We start from the raw sequence: 12644 nt of genomic DNA, 5'->3' as shown, positions 1-12644 counted from the left end.
TGATTTTTTCAGATTTATTTTTCCTTCAAGTACTCTGTTTTTTCTTGGCATTGGGGTTTTTCTTGTTAAGTACATGAGCATCAATTGCATATGGGTGTGCTAGTTGAATGGATCTAGCATAGATTTTCTTGCATCTTGAATGGCAGTTTTTGAATCTGAATCATTTTCTTCACGCATGGATGAGGTATTTCTACTCATGTACTGGCCCATCCATAATGTTTGCGTACATGTAGGATTGTAGGGATCTAGCATAGATTTTCTTGTTGGATGGTGGTTTTATAATCTGATTCATTTTGTGATTTGAATAGACAGAAGAAAAAAAACCACTAGTATAGCTAAAACAGAGATTCATTATCTGATTCCATCACTGCATGCTTTATTGATTAAGTAAACTTACATTATTCACAAGAGATACATGAATGAAAGAAGTGGGGTAATCAACCCAAATACAAGATAGATGATTCTCATAGCTATTTCTAGCGATATCATGTGCGACACCATTGGCTTCCCGAGGACAGTGAGAAAATGTGGCAGTTCCTATCTCCAGAACTAGATCGAAACAATCAGCAATAATACGTGATCCACCATGTGTTACCTCCAGTAAAAGCTTGAACAACTTGTAAGCAATCCCATTCTACAATAATTTGATGATAGCCTACAGATGCTACCAAAGATAGGCCTTCTTTCATTGCCACCCACTCCATCAAGCAGGAAGATGATGCGTTTGGAATATAATGGCAATTTACTGAATTGACACAGAGTTGCCATACTGATCTCTTAAAACACCACCCGTCGACTCATCTCCTTCTTAACTATCATATGATGCATCTACATTCAGTTTTAATTGGTAAGAATCCTGTTTTGACCACTTGATTATTTCTTTGACAACCCCTGTTTGCAAGACAACATTTCCTTTTCTGGCAATTGGTATGCCTTGTTGCATGAGGACAGAACCAATACCTTGACCTGATGCATCTGTTTAAAAAGTAAATGGTAGGGTCAAATAAGGCAAATCCATAACAAGAGCAGTGACCAGACAATTCTTCAATGTTGTGAAGGCCTCAATTTGACCATCTGACCAATGGAATGAATCTTTTTTTAGACAACATGCCCTAAATACTCAACTTGAGGGACAGGAAAACTGCATTTGCTAATCTTAGCATATATTTGTAAAACTAGAATTCAATTTCTGATTCCAATAAATAGACAAAAAAAACTTTGTTTTGCATGACATCATTTTCTTTTCCAAGTTAAGTTCCTCCAAAGTATTTTCCCCACCGGTATCATCAGAGTCACAAGATAAGGGATAAAGATAATAGCCCATAGCTCCTTTATCAATTTCCTTCTCATTAGTGCAGAACAGGCCTTTATCACCGGTTCGTAAGGGCCTTTAGTGCCGGTTCTGCAACCGGCACTATGGAGTGGAGACTAAAGGCCTCCCCCCTTTAGTACCGGTTCGGCACGAACCGGTGCTAAAGTGCCACCACGTGGCACGAGCCAGGCCCGGGTGCTGGTAGACCATTAGTACCGGTTGGTAGCACCAACCGGTACTAAATGTTTGGGGGGGTTTTGGTTTTAATTTTTATTTTTCCATTAATTTTGTGTTTTCCATTTAATTCTTTTTTGTTTGCTGGTATTTTACGATACTACATATTGTACACGTTATGCATATATATAAATAGATTTTCTCGTAGAACTGATCATATATATATAATCGAATGTCTCACAACCACCATTAATTATTCACACATACACATGTATATATATACAATTTCTCCTACATGTTGCCTTGGTGCCTTCGGAGCACGATGACAAGTGGTTCATGGGGGCGGTAGCGGGTAATAGTATTCTCCTTTGGGATCTATGACCTGGTCGAGCAAAAATCCCGCTATTTTCTCTTGAAGTGCTCGTATGCGCTCCTCTGATAGGAGCTTGTCCCGCACCTCTTTGAACTGTTAAGAAGGAGATCAATATGCATGTGTATTAGTTGTGTGACTAGATATCGACAATCATGTAAGATTTGTGAATAGTGTTCTGACAAACGTACCCAGTCCTGTCTATCAGATCTGCTCCTTTCGGACGCCATCATGCGAATGTTCTCGCAAATGTAGTATGCACACACTTCAGTCCCCGGCGCCTGCTTCAGGGCCTTTACGACAATAGAATTTAATCAGATAATAATTAATCAAGCATGTTAATTAATTAATGGTATTGAAACAAGAATTAAAGAGATGGTAGCTAGCTAGCTAGTACTACTTAATTACTTACCTTGGGTCGATAGCAACATAGCTTTTGTCGCCATTTTCCTGGAGTCACCTTGATGTACTTTGCCCAAGCCCTACCCGCCGGCAAAGAAAATTAATAAAGGAGTTATTAAACATAGTTCATATCAGGAAATGACGAACTAAATAGGCCAAGATATAGTTAATAATGATTGAAATAACATGTCGACTATCCCCTTCACGATGCTGTAGTCACTATTTTTTTAAGTAGTGAGTCCAGTACTTCAACTTTTCCTTCGTCAACTTTAATGTCTAACAAGATCCAGTGGAAGCTGCATGCGCATACGTTTGCATGTATAAATTAAGCGGGCGTGTGCATAACACTAATCAACTATAACCCTAAACCCTATACACTTATTAACATGTAGATACTAAGCAAAAACAGAATTTGTAGTACAAGACAGTGTGACTCAATCGAAGTTGTAAGGAAGTAGTATATCTTCATTGCTATTGAGGCGCTTCAAGAACTCTACCATGTTTTTCTCTACATCTTGTCTACACCATTCCAATTTCCATGTGTATTCATTAACGGTATTTGGGTCAATGAACCCAATGCCATAGTGTCCAGCTTTTTTCATTTCATACATCTTCATCCTGCATAATACCACAGAAAAAATATATAATGAGGATATATAATTACAGGTAATTAATGATCAATCAATGAGCACTAGAGCTAGCTTGAGACTTAAATTACAGAAAGAAATCACTTACAGACAATAGCAACTGACGATAGATTTGTCGAGTGCATCTTGATTGAATAACTGAAATAGTTCTGAATACTCAACGGCCAGAGCTTTCTTATGGAAGTAATGATCTTCCTCGACTTGCACCATGAGGGCTCTCGATTGTAAATCTTGGTAATTTTCATGTACCAATCATGCAATTCATACATTCTCGTTGGGAGGTTCTTGACCTCCTCGGACTCGACCAAAGGTTGGCCCCGGACATATTTCGTTTTATTTCCTCCTCTCTAAGCGGAGACATGGGCTCGATATCGAGGAGTTGTCCAACAGTGATGTTGAGCATTTCAGCCTGCATTATATGCTCCTCGGTTATTACCACATCGCCCAGCTCGGGAACGTAAACGGTTTGCCCACAATAATATTGGGCGTGCGTACTCTAATGTGTTGTTGGCACAACAAGCGGGGGGGTCGATTGCGCCGCCTGTTCTCCCAGCTGGGGAATGGTTTTCCCGCATTTTTTGACAGCTGCTTGTTGGCTCGAGCTCGAGCTCGCTTCTTTCTGTAGTCGTGCTCGATGTGCCTTCCTGATTTGGCGCTCATAGTCTGAGTCAACAGGCTTGGGAGCTGGTGGTCTAGCCATATGAATGAAGTGGTCAATCTTTTCCTCAGGCACTTTCTCCCTCGGCGGCGTTGCCGGTTTCGGTCGAAAATGAGCGTCCACTTCGGCCCGCACTATTGCATCATTTTTCTCCTCGGTCATGTCGTAAGGCCTCTGAGGAAGAGGAGCGAGGTTGCTTGGACCATATTTATATCGCTTGTCTCCGCCTGTACTTTCTGTACTACCTCGACTCGTACCGCTACGCACCATAGCTGCGGCGTGTCTCTTCTGTGATTGCTTAGGCGGCGGAGACAGCTGACGTGGCTTAGTTGGAGCAGGAGGAGTGGCCTGACGTTGTGCCGGACTTGAAGCAGGAGGTGTGGCCTGACACGGTGTGGGACTTGAAGCAGGAGGTGTGGCCTGACGCTGTGCCGGACTTCAAGCAGGAGGTGTGGCCTGACACGGTGTCAGACTTGAAACGGGACGAGTGGCTTGACGCTGTGCCGGACTTGAAGCAGGAGTCTGCTCACGCGTTCGTGGACTTGGAGGAGCGGGAGTCTGCTGACACGGTGGCGGACTTCGAGGAGGAGTCGGCAGACACGGTGTCGGTGGACTTCGAAAGATGATGCAATCCTTTTTCCATAGGATGAAACGATGTATGGCCTCTCCCAGTGTTTGCTCGTCGTCACCTCCAGGAATGTCAAGCTCTAGCCCCGAATATGGGCCCACCACCTCATCAACCAAGACACGAGCATAGCCCGCTGGAATCGGGGCGCAATGGAAGGTTGCTTCGGGGGTAATTGTAAAAGCAACGACGTTCGCCACCTTCATGGATATGTTCTTCATTTTGAAGTGTAGCTCACAGTTAGTGTTCTCTATGATGTCATCCACAGGGTATGTATCCAGCAGTGCGTCGCCCGGGGCGGAACCAACACTGCTTCTCGGCATGGATGGGATGGTGCTATCCAATGCTGGATGATCATCCGCTTGCTGCTGCCGCTGCTGAGACCCCCTTTCCTGGCTAAGTGAGTCGATCTGCTGCTGCTGCTGCTGGAATTTGAGTGCCAAGTCCGCGTGCCTTGCTTCTAGGCCTTGAAGGCGTTCCGCGTCCTGCTTCCTCTGCTCCTCCTCCAGCTTCCTCTTCTTCTCCTCCCCCATCTTCTTTCTTGCACGGGTCCTGTAGTCGTCGTTCCATTCCGAAAAGCCCTCATACCAGGGAATAACGCCCTTGCCTCGTGTTCTTCCCGTGTGTTCAGGATTTCCCAGGGCGCGCGTAAGCTCGTCGTTCTCTCTGTTGGGCGTGAACACCCCCTTTCGAGCATCTTTTATTGCGTCAAGTAACTTTTGTTCTGCTCCTTTTAGACTTGCCTTCTTCGAAACCAGGCCTGTCTTCGGGTCCAACGCCCCCCATGCGCATAGAACCAAGTTCTGCACCTGGGGGGCCAGCTCCTAGTAACCGGAGTGACCCCTGCATCCTCCATCTCTTGCTCAGACTTATCCCACTTAGGCATTGCCACCGCGTAGCCACCTAGACCCAGCCTATGGAACTGCGTCTTTTTTGCGGCATTGGCCTTGTTTTTTCTCGACCGTTCCTTAGATAATTCTGATTCCTTGAATTTCACGAAAGCGGGCCAGTGTTCTCTTTGCTTCTCCAGTGTTCCCTTGAATTCTGGAGTCTTCCTTTCTGCAGCGAGGTAGTTGGCCCATATAGTTTCCTTGTGTGTGTTGACTGCAATTGCCATCTTCTTAAGAGCGGCGTCCTTGACTTTCTGCACATCTGCATCAGTGAAATAATCTGGTAGGGTGAAATGTTCCATCAGAGATTCCAAAGCTTTTGTTTTGCTCTGTCGTCGACCCAAGTAACATCTGGGCGTTTAGTTTTTGGCTCTTTCCATTCTTGAATGGAGATCGGGAGTTGGTCCTTCACAAGAACTCCGCACTGACGAACGAACTTGCTCGCAATGTTCTTAGGCGTGAGGGGTTCGCCACTAGCTTTGATGGAATCGATGTTGTACTTTACACCCTCCTTCAACTTTTTGCTCGGGCCGCGCTTTGTCCTGCTGTCTGTAGAAGCAGATTTGCTCGATCCGGAGGGCTGAAAGAAGAAAGATCGATTCGTTAATATATCTTCAAATAAAAAAACATGTGATGATCACTAGATGCCTGCTTATATAAATATACCTCGCCGGTAGTCTTTGTTATTTCAAGATCAACATTGTATTCGTCATCATAATCATTGTCTGCGTCATCATAATCATAATCATAGTTCATGACTTCATCAGCTCGGTCGTCGAGATCGAATATCTTATCATCACCCTCCCCGGTATTGTTCAGATCTTGGGAGCCGTCATTTGCTTCATTCAGATCATCTGGCCTGCTAGGGCTGCGTATGATCTCGAACAGGGCCTCTTCTCCCTCTCTGCCGGTATTGTCCGCCATAGCTTTTATTTAACTAATACAGAAGAAATATAAAACAATTTATTATTCAAATTACAATGCATGGATGCAATCAATAAGGAAAAACTGAATCATATAGTACATAATATGCATTGTCTCGAATAATATATAATCTCGAATACATCGTCTCGAATAATATATAATCTCGAATACATCGTCTCGAATAATATATAATCTCGAATACATCGTCTCAAATAATATATAATCTCGAATACATCACTGGCTAGGTAGCTAATAAAGATCGAATACTATAGAAGAATCTAGGCCACTCGCGGTTCCTGGGCGCGGGCGATGGATGCCCAAAGACAAGGAACCATCACAGGATCATATCTCCGGTCATCTGCCCAAAGAACCTGCCAGGTATTGGAGAACTGGACGTCCATAGCATCCATGTAGCGATGGACGTGCTCGTCCTCCTCCCTGACACGACGACGCACCACCTCCGGCGGGGCCGGCTCCCTCTGCACCGAATGTGGCCCACGCGAACGCCACCAAAGGAGATCAGGGTCGACGACGGGACCCGAGGCCGGGTTCCTCACCAAGCGTCGCGCCCCTCCAGGTAGCACCTCCCAGTGCCAGCCCGGCGGAGCCCAATCCCGGACATGGGTCCTCTGAAGCAGGACGTCATCGCGAACGGGTCGACGACGAGGATGCGGGCCGGGCATCGTCGACAACAAATACTATATGCCGCAAAAGTAAAGTAACATTTTTTAAATGATTGGATTGTGATTTCTTATATGCAAATTCTAAATTTTATAACTAAAAATATAATAAACTAAAAAAACATCGACCATATCTAAAACTAACATTTCTAACATTTCTATAACTAAAATTGTATAACTAATTTTTCTTTAACATTTCTATATAACAAACATTTCTATAACATTAATACAGAAAAAACTAACATTTCTATATATAACTAACATTTCTATAACATTAATACAAAAAAACTGAAAAAACTAATAACTAATAACTAAAAACAGAAAAACTAAAAACTAAAAACACAAAAACTAAAAACTAAAAACAGAACAAAAATTGTGTATGGTGTGTGTGTGTGTGTGTATGTGTTGTGTGTGCTGGCGACGGCGACAGCGAGCCAAGGCGACGGCGCCGGCGGCGCGCGCGGGGGCTTCGATTGGAGGGAGAGGAGAGGGGGGGACAGAGGCTCACAGCGCGGGCGAGGTCGAGGTGACGGCGACGGCGACGCGGGCCGGTGCGGGGACGGGGACGCGGGCCGGTGTGGGGATGGGGACGGGCCGGCGATGCGGACGGCGCGCGGAGTCGACGGGGGCGGCGCGGAGTCGACGGGGACGGCGCGACGGCGGCGGCGACGGCGCCGGACGGGGCGGCGGCGACGAAGCAGAGAGAAGTGGGAGGAAACTGACGAAATTTTCGTAAGTGTTTCTTATATAGGATGGTCCTTTAGTACCAGTTGAAGGCACCAACCGGTACCAAGCGGCGGGAAGCGCCCACCTTTAGTACCGGGTGGTGGCACCAACCGGTACTAAATGCCCACCCTTTAGTACCGGTTGGTGCCACCACCCGGTACTAAAGGGTGTGCGCTGCCAGGCGAGGGGCGCAGAAGTTTAGTCCCACCTCGCTAGTTGAGGAGCGACAGGACCAGTTTATAAGCCCCGACGCGGGTACTGAATTGAGCTCCTCTCAATAGCGGGCCTTCTGGGCCTACCTCTCCTACTCTGCCTGTGGGCCTACTGGGCTTGCGGGCCTGCATCCTGGCCCAACTATAGGTTGGGTTTCTAGTCGTATGCAGGCCGCTCTGGCCCAGTAGGTGGGCTTTTTTATTTTTTTATTTTTTTTGCTTTATTTATTTTTGGTTTATTTATTTTTGAGTTTTTTTGCTGTATTTAGAGTTTCTTTGGGAATATTTTTGCTTTAGGTACAAAAAATTACAAACTTTTTGTTAGTGCCGGTAGTTTACAAATTTGAATAGTTTACATTTTGAATTATTTGAAATTTGTGTGAATCACTAGTTTGTGAATAACTTAACTTTGAAAATAGATTTTCAGTGATTCTTTTTTCTTATGTTTAATATTAGTGTGTTTTATCATTAATTCAATTTGGTAATGCTTAGGTTATTTAAAAAATGAAATCCCTTTGTAACGGATGAGTTTTCGTTCGAAGCCCTGATACTTCGAAAGAGATTGTCCATTTTATACACGAAGTGCATCCAGTTTTTGCGGTAACCCTCTCTACTTTTTTGCACATGCTATGTGGGTGAAATTATGATACCATGCCAACTTTCAACCTTTTCTGAGTTCATTTGAAATGCTTTTCAATTTCATGGTCATTTAGCTGAAAAAATCAGTAAATGCATGAAAGAATTTGTTTGCACATAAAATTTCTTCGCGTTTCAAATGCCAAAACACATAACTACCCTAACTATTAAAGAGATTCCCTCCTGGGGGTGAAACACAGAAGAAAGTGATGATAGTGAAGCCGGTCACATCCCAGATCTTTGGGTGTGAAACTTTTTCTTCGCGTATGTCCCTTTGCGCCGTAGCCATGGAAAATCTTCATCATTTAACTGGATGCTCGAGTCAATATTCACTGTGAATGGAGCAATTTCATCAAACTTTTCATAATCTTCTGACATGTCTGTCTTGTCATCCACTCCCACGATGTTTCTCTTCCCAGAAAGAACAATGTGGCGCTTTGGCTCATCGTATGATGCATTCGCTTCCTTATCTTTTCTTTTTCTCGGCTTGGTAGACATATCCTTCACATAGAAAACCTGTGCCACATCATTAGCTAGGACGAATGGTTCGTCTACATACGCATGATTGTTGAGATCCACTGTTGTCATTCCATACTGCGGGTCTTCCGTTACCCCATATCGTGTCATATTGACCCATTTGCACCGAAACAAAGGGACCTTCAAATCACGTCCATAGCCAAGTGCCCATATCTCCTCTATGTAACCATAATATGTTTCCTTTCCCGTCTTGGTTGTTGCATCAAAGCGGACACCACTGTTTTGGTTGGTGCTCTTCTTATCTTGGGCGATCGTGTAAAATGTATTACCATTTATCTCGTACCCTTTGAAAGTCATTATATTCGAAGATGGTAACTGGGACAGCGAGTACAGGTCATCTTCAATAGAGGCGTCATGCATGGTACGTGTCTGCAACCAGCCGGCGAAACTCCTGGTTTGTTCACGTGTAATCCAGTCATCAGACCGCTCCGGGTGTTTAGAGCGTAGAAAATTCTTGTGTTTGTCCATATACGGAGCCACCAAGGCGGAATATTATGTATAACTGTGTAGTGTGCTTCAGTGAGAGAATGTCCGTCCATACATATTTTTTGATTCCCTCCTAGCGTGCCTTTTCCATCCAGTCTGCCCTTATGCCGCGATTCAGGAACACCAATCGGCTTAAGGTCGGGAATAAAGTCAATACAAAACTCAATGACCTCCTCATTTTCATGGCCCTTGGAGATGCTTCCTTCTGGCCTAGCACGATTATGAACATATTTCTTTAAGACTCCCATGAACCTCTCAAAGGGGAACATATTGTGTAGAAATACAGGACCCAAAACACTAATCTCTTCACATAGGTGAACTAGGACGTGCATCATGATGTTGAAGAAGGATGGTGGGAACACCAACTCGAAACTGACAAGACATTGCACCAAATCATTCTCTAACCTTGGTATGATTTCTGGGTCAATTACCTTCTGAGAGATTGCATTGAGGAATGCACATAGCTTCACAATGGCTAATCGAACGTTATCCGGTAGAAGCCCCCTCAATGCAACCGGAAGCAGTTGCGTCATAATCACGTGGCAGTCATGAGACTTTAGGTTCTGGAACTTTTTCTCTGCCATGTTTATTATTCCCTTTATATTCGACGAGAAGCCAGACGGTACCTTAATACTGAGCAGGCATTCAAAGAAGATTTCCTTCTCTTCTTTGGTAAGAGCGTAGCTGGCATGACCCTGATGTATGCCGTCTTTTCCATGCATACGTTGCTGGTCCTCTCGTGCCTCAGGTGTATCTTTTGTCTTCCCATACACGCCCAAGAAGCCAAGCAGGGTCACGCAAAGATTCTTCGTCACGTGCATCATGTCGATTGCAGAGCGGACCTCTAGATCTTTCCAATAGGGCAGGTCCCAAAATATAGATTTCTTCTTCCACATGGGTGCACGTCCGTCAGCGTCATTCGGAACAGGTTGTCCGCCAGGACCCTTTCCAAAGACTACCTTCAAATCCTTGACCATATCATGTACATCAGCACCACTACGGAGGCGAGGCTTCGTCCGGTGATCCGCCTCACCTTTGAAATGCTTGCCTTTCTTTCTTACGGGATGCCTGCTCGGAAGAAATCGACGATGTCCCAGGTACACATTCTTCCTACAATTGTCCAAATATATACTGTCGGTATCATCCAAACAGTGCGTGCATGCGCGGTATCCCTTGTTTGTATGTCCTGAAAGGTTACTGAGAGCAGGCCAATCATTGATGATCACGAACAGCAAGGCCTTTAGGTCAAATTCTTCCCCCATGTGCTCATCCCACGCACGTACACCTGTTCCATTCCACAGCTGTAAGAGTTCTTCAACTAATGGCCTTAGGTACACATCAATGTCGTTGCCGGGTTGCTTAGGGCCTTGGATGAGCACTGGCATCATAATGAACTTCCGCTTCATGCACAACCAAGGAGGAAGGTTATACAAACATAGAGTCACAGGCCAGGTGCTATGGTTGCTGCTGTGCTCCCCAAAAGGATTAATGACATCTGCGCTTAGACCAAACCATACGTTCCTTGCGTCATCTGCAAACTCCTTCCCGTACTTTCTCTCAATTTTTCTCCACTGTGACCCGTCAGCGGGTACTCTCAACTTTCCGTCTTTCTTACGGTCTTCTCTGTGCCATCGCATCGCCTTGGCATGCTCTTTGTTTTGGAACAAACGTTTCAACCGTGGTATTATAGGAGCATACCACATCACCTTGGCAGGAATCTTCTTCCTGGGGCGCTCGCCCTCGACATCACCAGGGTCATCGCGCCTGATCTTATTGCGCAATGCACCGCATACAGGGCAAGCGTTCAAATCCTCGTACTCACCGCGGTAGAGGATGCAGTCATTAGGGCATGCATGTATCTTCTGCACCTCTAACCCTAGAGGGCAGACAACCTTCTTTGCTTCGTACGTACTCTCGGGCAATTCGTTGTCCTTTGGAAGCATATTCTTTATCATTACCAGCAACTTTCCAAATCCCTTGTCAGATACACCATTCTCTGCCTTCCATTGCAGCAATTCCAGTGTGGTGCCTAACATTTTCTTGTCAGGTTCGCAATTCGGGTACAACAATTTCTTATGATCCTCTAACATGCGCTGCAACTTCTTCTCCAAATCACTTGCGCGGTTTCTCTTTGCATCGGCAATGGCCCGACCTAGATCATCAACGGGCTCATCTGATGCCTCTTCTTCAGCTTCTTCCCGCATTGCCGGCTCAGCTTCTTCCCCCATTGTTGTATCATCGTATTCAGGGAACCCATGGCCAGGATAGTTGTCGTCGTCCTCTTCTTCTTCATTGTCTTCCATCATAACCCCTCTTTCTCCGTGCTTGGTCCAAACATTATAGTGGGGCATGAAACCGGACTTAAACAGGTGGACGTGAATGGTTCTTGACGTAGAGTAATTGTGATCATTCTTACAGACTAAACATGGACAAGGCATAAAACCATCCGCCCGCTTGTTTGCCTCAGCCGCAAGCAGAAAAGTTTGCACGCCATTAATGAACTCGGGAGAGCATCGGTCATCGTACATCCATTGTCGGCTAATCTTCATTACACAACACCGAATAGACCAAATTAATACAAGTTCATACATAAAGTTCATACATAAAGCTCATACAAGACTTAAATGCAACAAACAAATAACTCTCTAACTAAAGAATTTAAATGCAACAACAAATGCGATCAAGATCGCAACTAAGGTAACAATTGATCCAACAGCATAATGATACCAAGCCTCACTATCAATGGCATATTTTCTAATCTTTCTAATCTTCAAGCGCATTTTCTCCATCTTGATCTTGTGATCATCGACGACATCGGCGACATGCAACTTCAATTCCATCTTCTCCCCCTCAATTCTTTTCAATTTTTCTTTCAAATACTCGTTTTCTCTTTCAACTAAATTTAACCTCTTGACAATAGGGTCGGTTGGAATTTCCGGTTCACAAACCTCCTAGACAAAAATATCTATGTCAACTTGATGGGCATAATTTGTCATAAACACGAAATGCAACAACTAGTTTTAAAAGAGAATATACCACATCCGAATCATAACAAGGACGAGGGCCGACGGGGACGGATATCAAAACCATGGCACTATGTATAACAAACAACATACGGGTAAGATAATTATACGAGTAACTATATATCCAATCACACAAACATCAATTTGGTAATGTAAAACATTCATGAACAAGAGGCTCACCACAAGGTGGTGCCGGCGACGGAACGGTGCGGGCGATCGACTGTGGTTACGACGGAGATTTAGAAGGCACTAAGTAAACCACACCTAGATATGCAAACTAAGTGTTAGTTTTGACCACAAATTGCATATAAATCAAATACTAGCACATATATTTTCTACCAA

General features: G+C 44.5%; 1 protein-coding gene across 3 annotated transcripts in view; it reads left to right on the top strand.

The window, feature by feature from the left end:
• Positions 1-7096: 7096 nt before the first annotated feature.
• LOC109776181 (disease resistance protein RGA5) overlaps positions 7097-12644 on the top strand; it is a 66851-nt gene continuing 61303 nt past the window's right edge. For 2 of the 3 annotated variants that reach the window (XM_073505653.1, XM_073505652.1), the window contains exon 1: positions 7099-7121. The gene's annotated coding sequence lies outside the window, so the exon portion shown is untranslated. Of the gene's footprint in view, positions 7122-12644 lie in introns of all 3 variants that reach the window. The other variant, XM_073505651.1, reaches the window with a different exon arrangement.

Source organism: Aegilops tauschii, chromosome 7, assembly GCF_002575655.3.
Source record: "Aegilops tauschii subsp. strangulata cultivar AL8/78 chromosome 7, Aet v6.0, whole genome shotgun sequence".
In the NCBI taxonomy this organism is placed as follows: domain Eukaryota; kingdom Viridiplantae; phylum Streptophyta; class Magnoliopsida; order Poales; family Poaceae; genus Aegilops; species Aegilops tauschii.
This window is presented reverse-complemented; position numbering and strand designations above follow the sequence as displayed.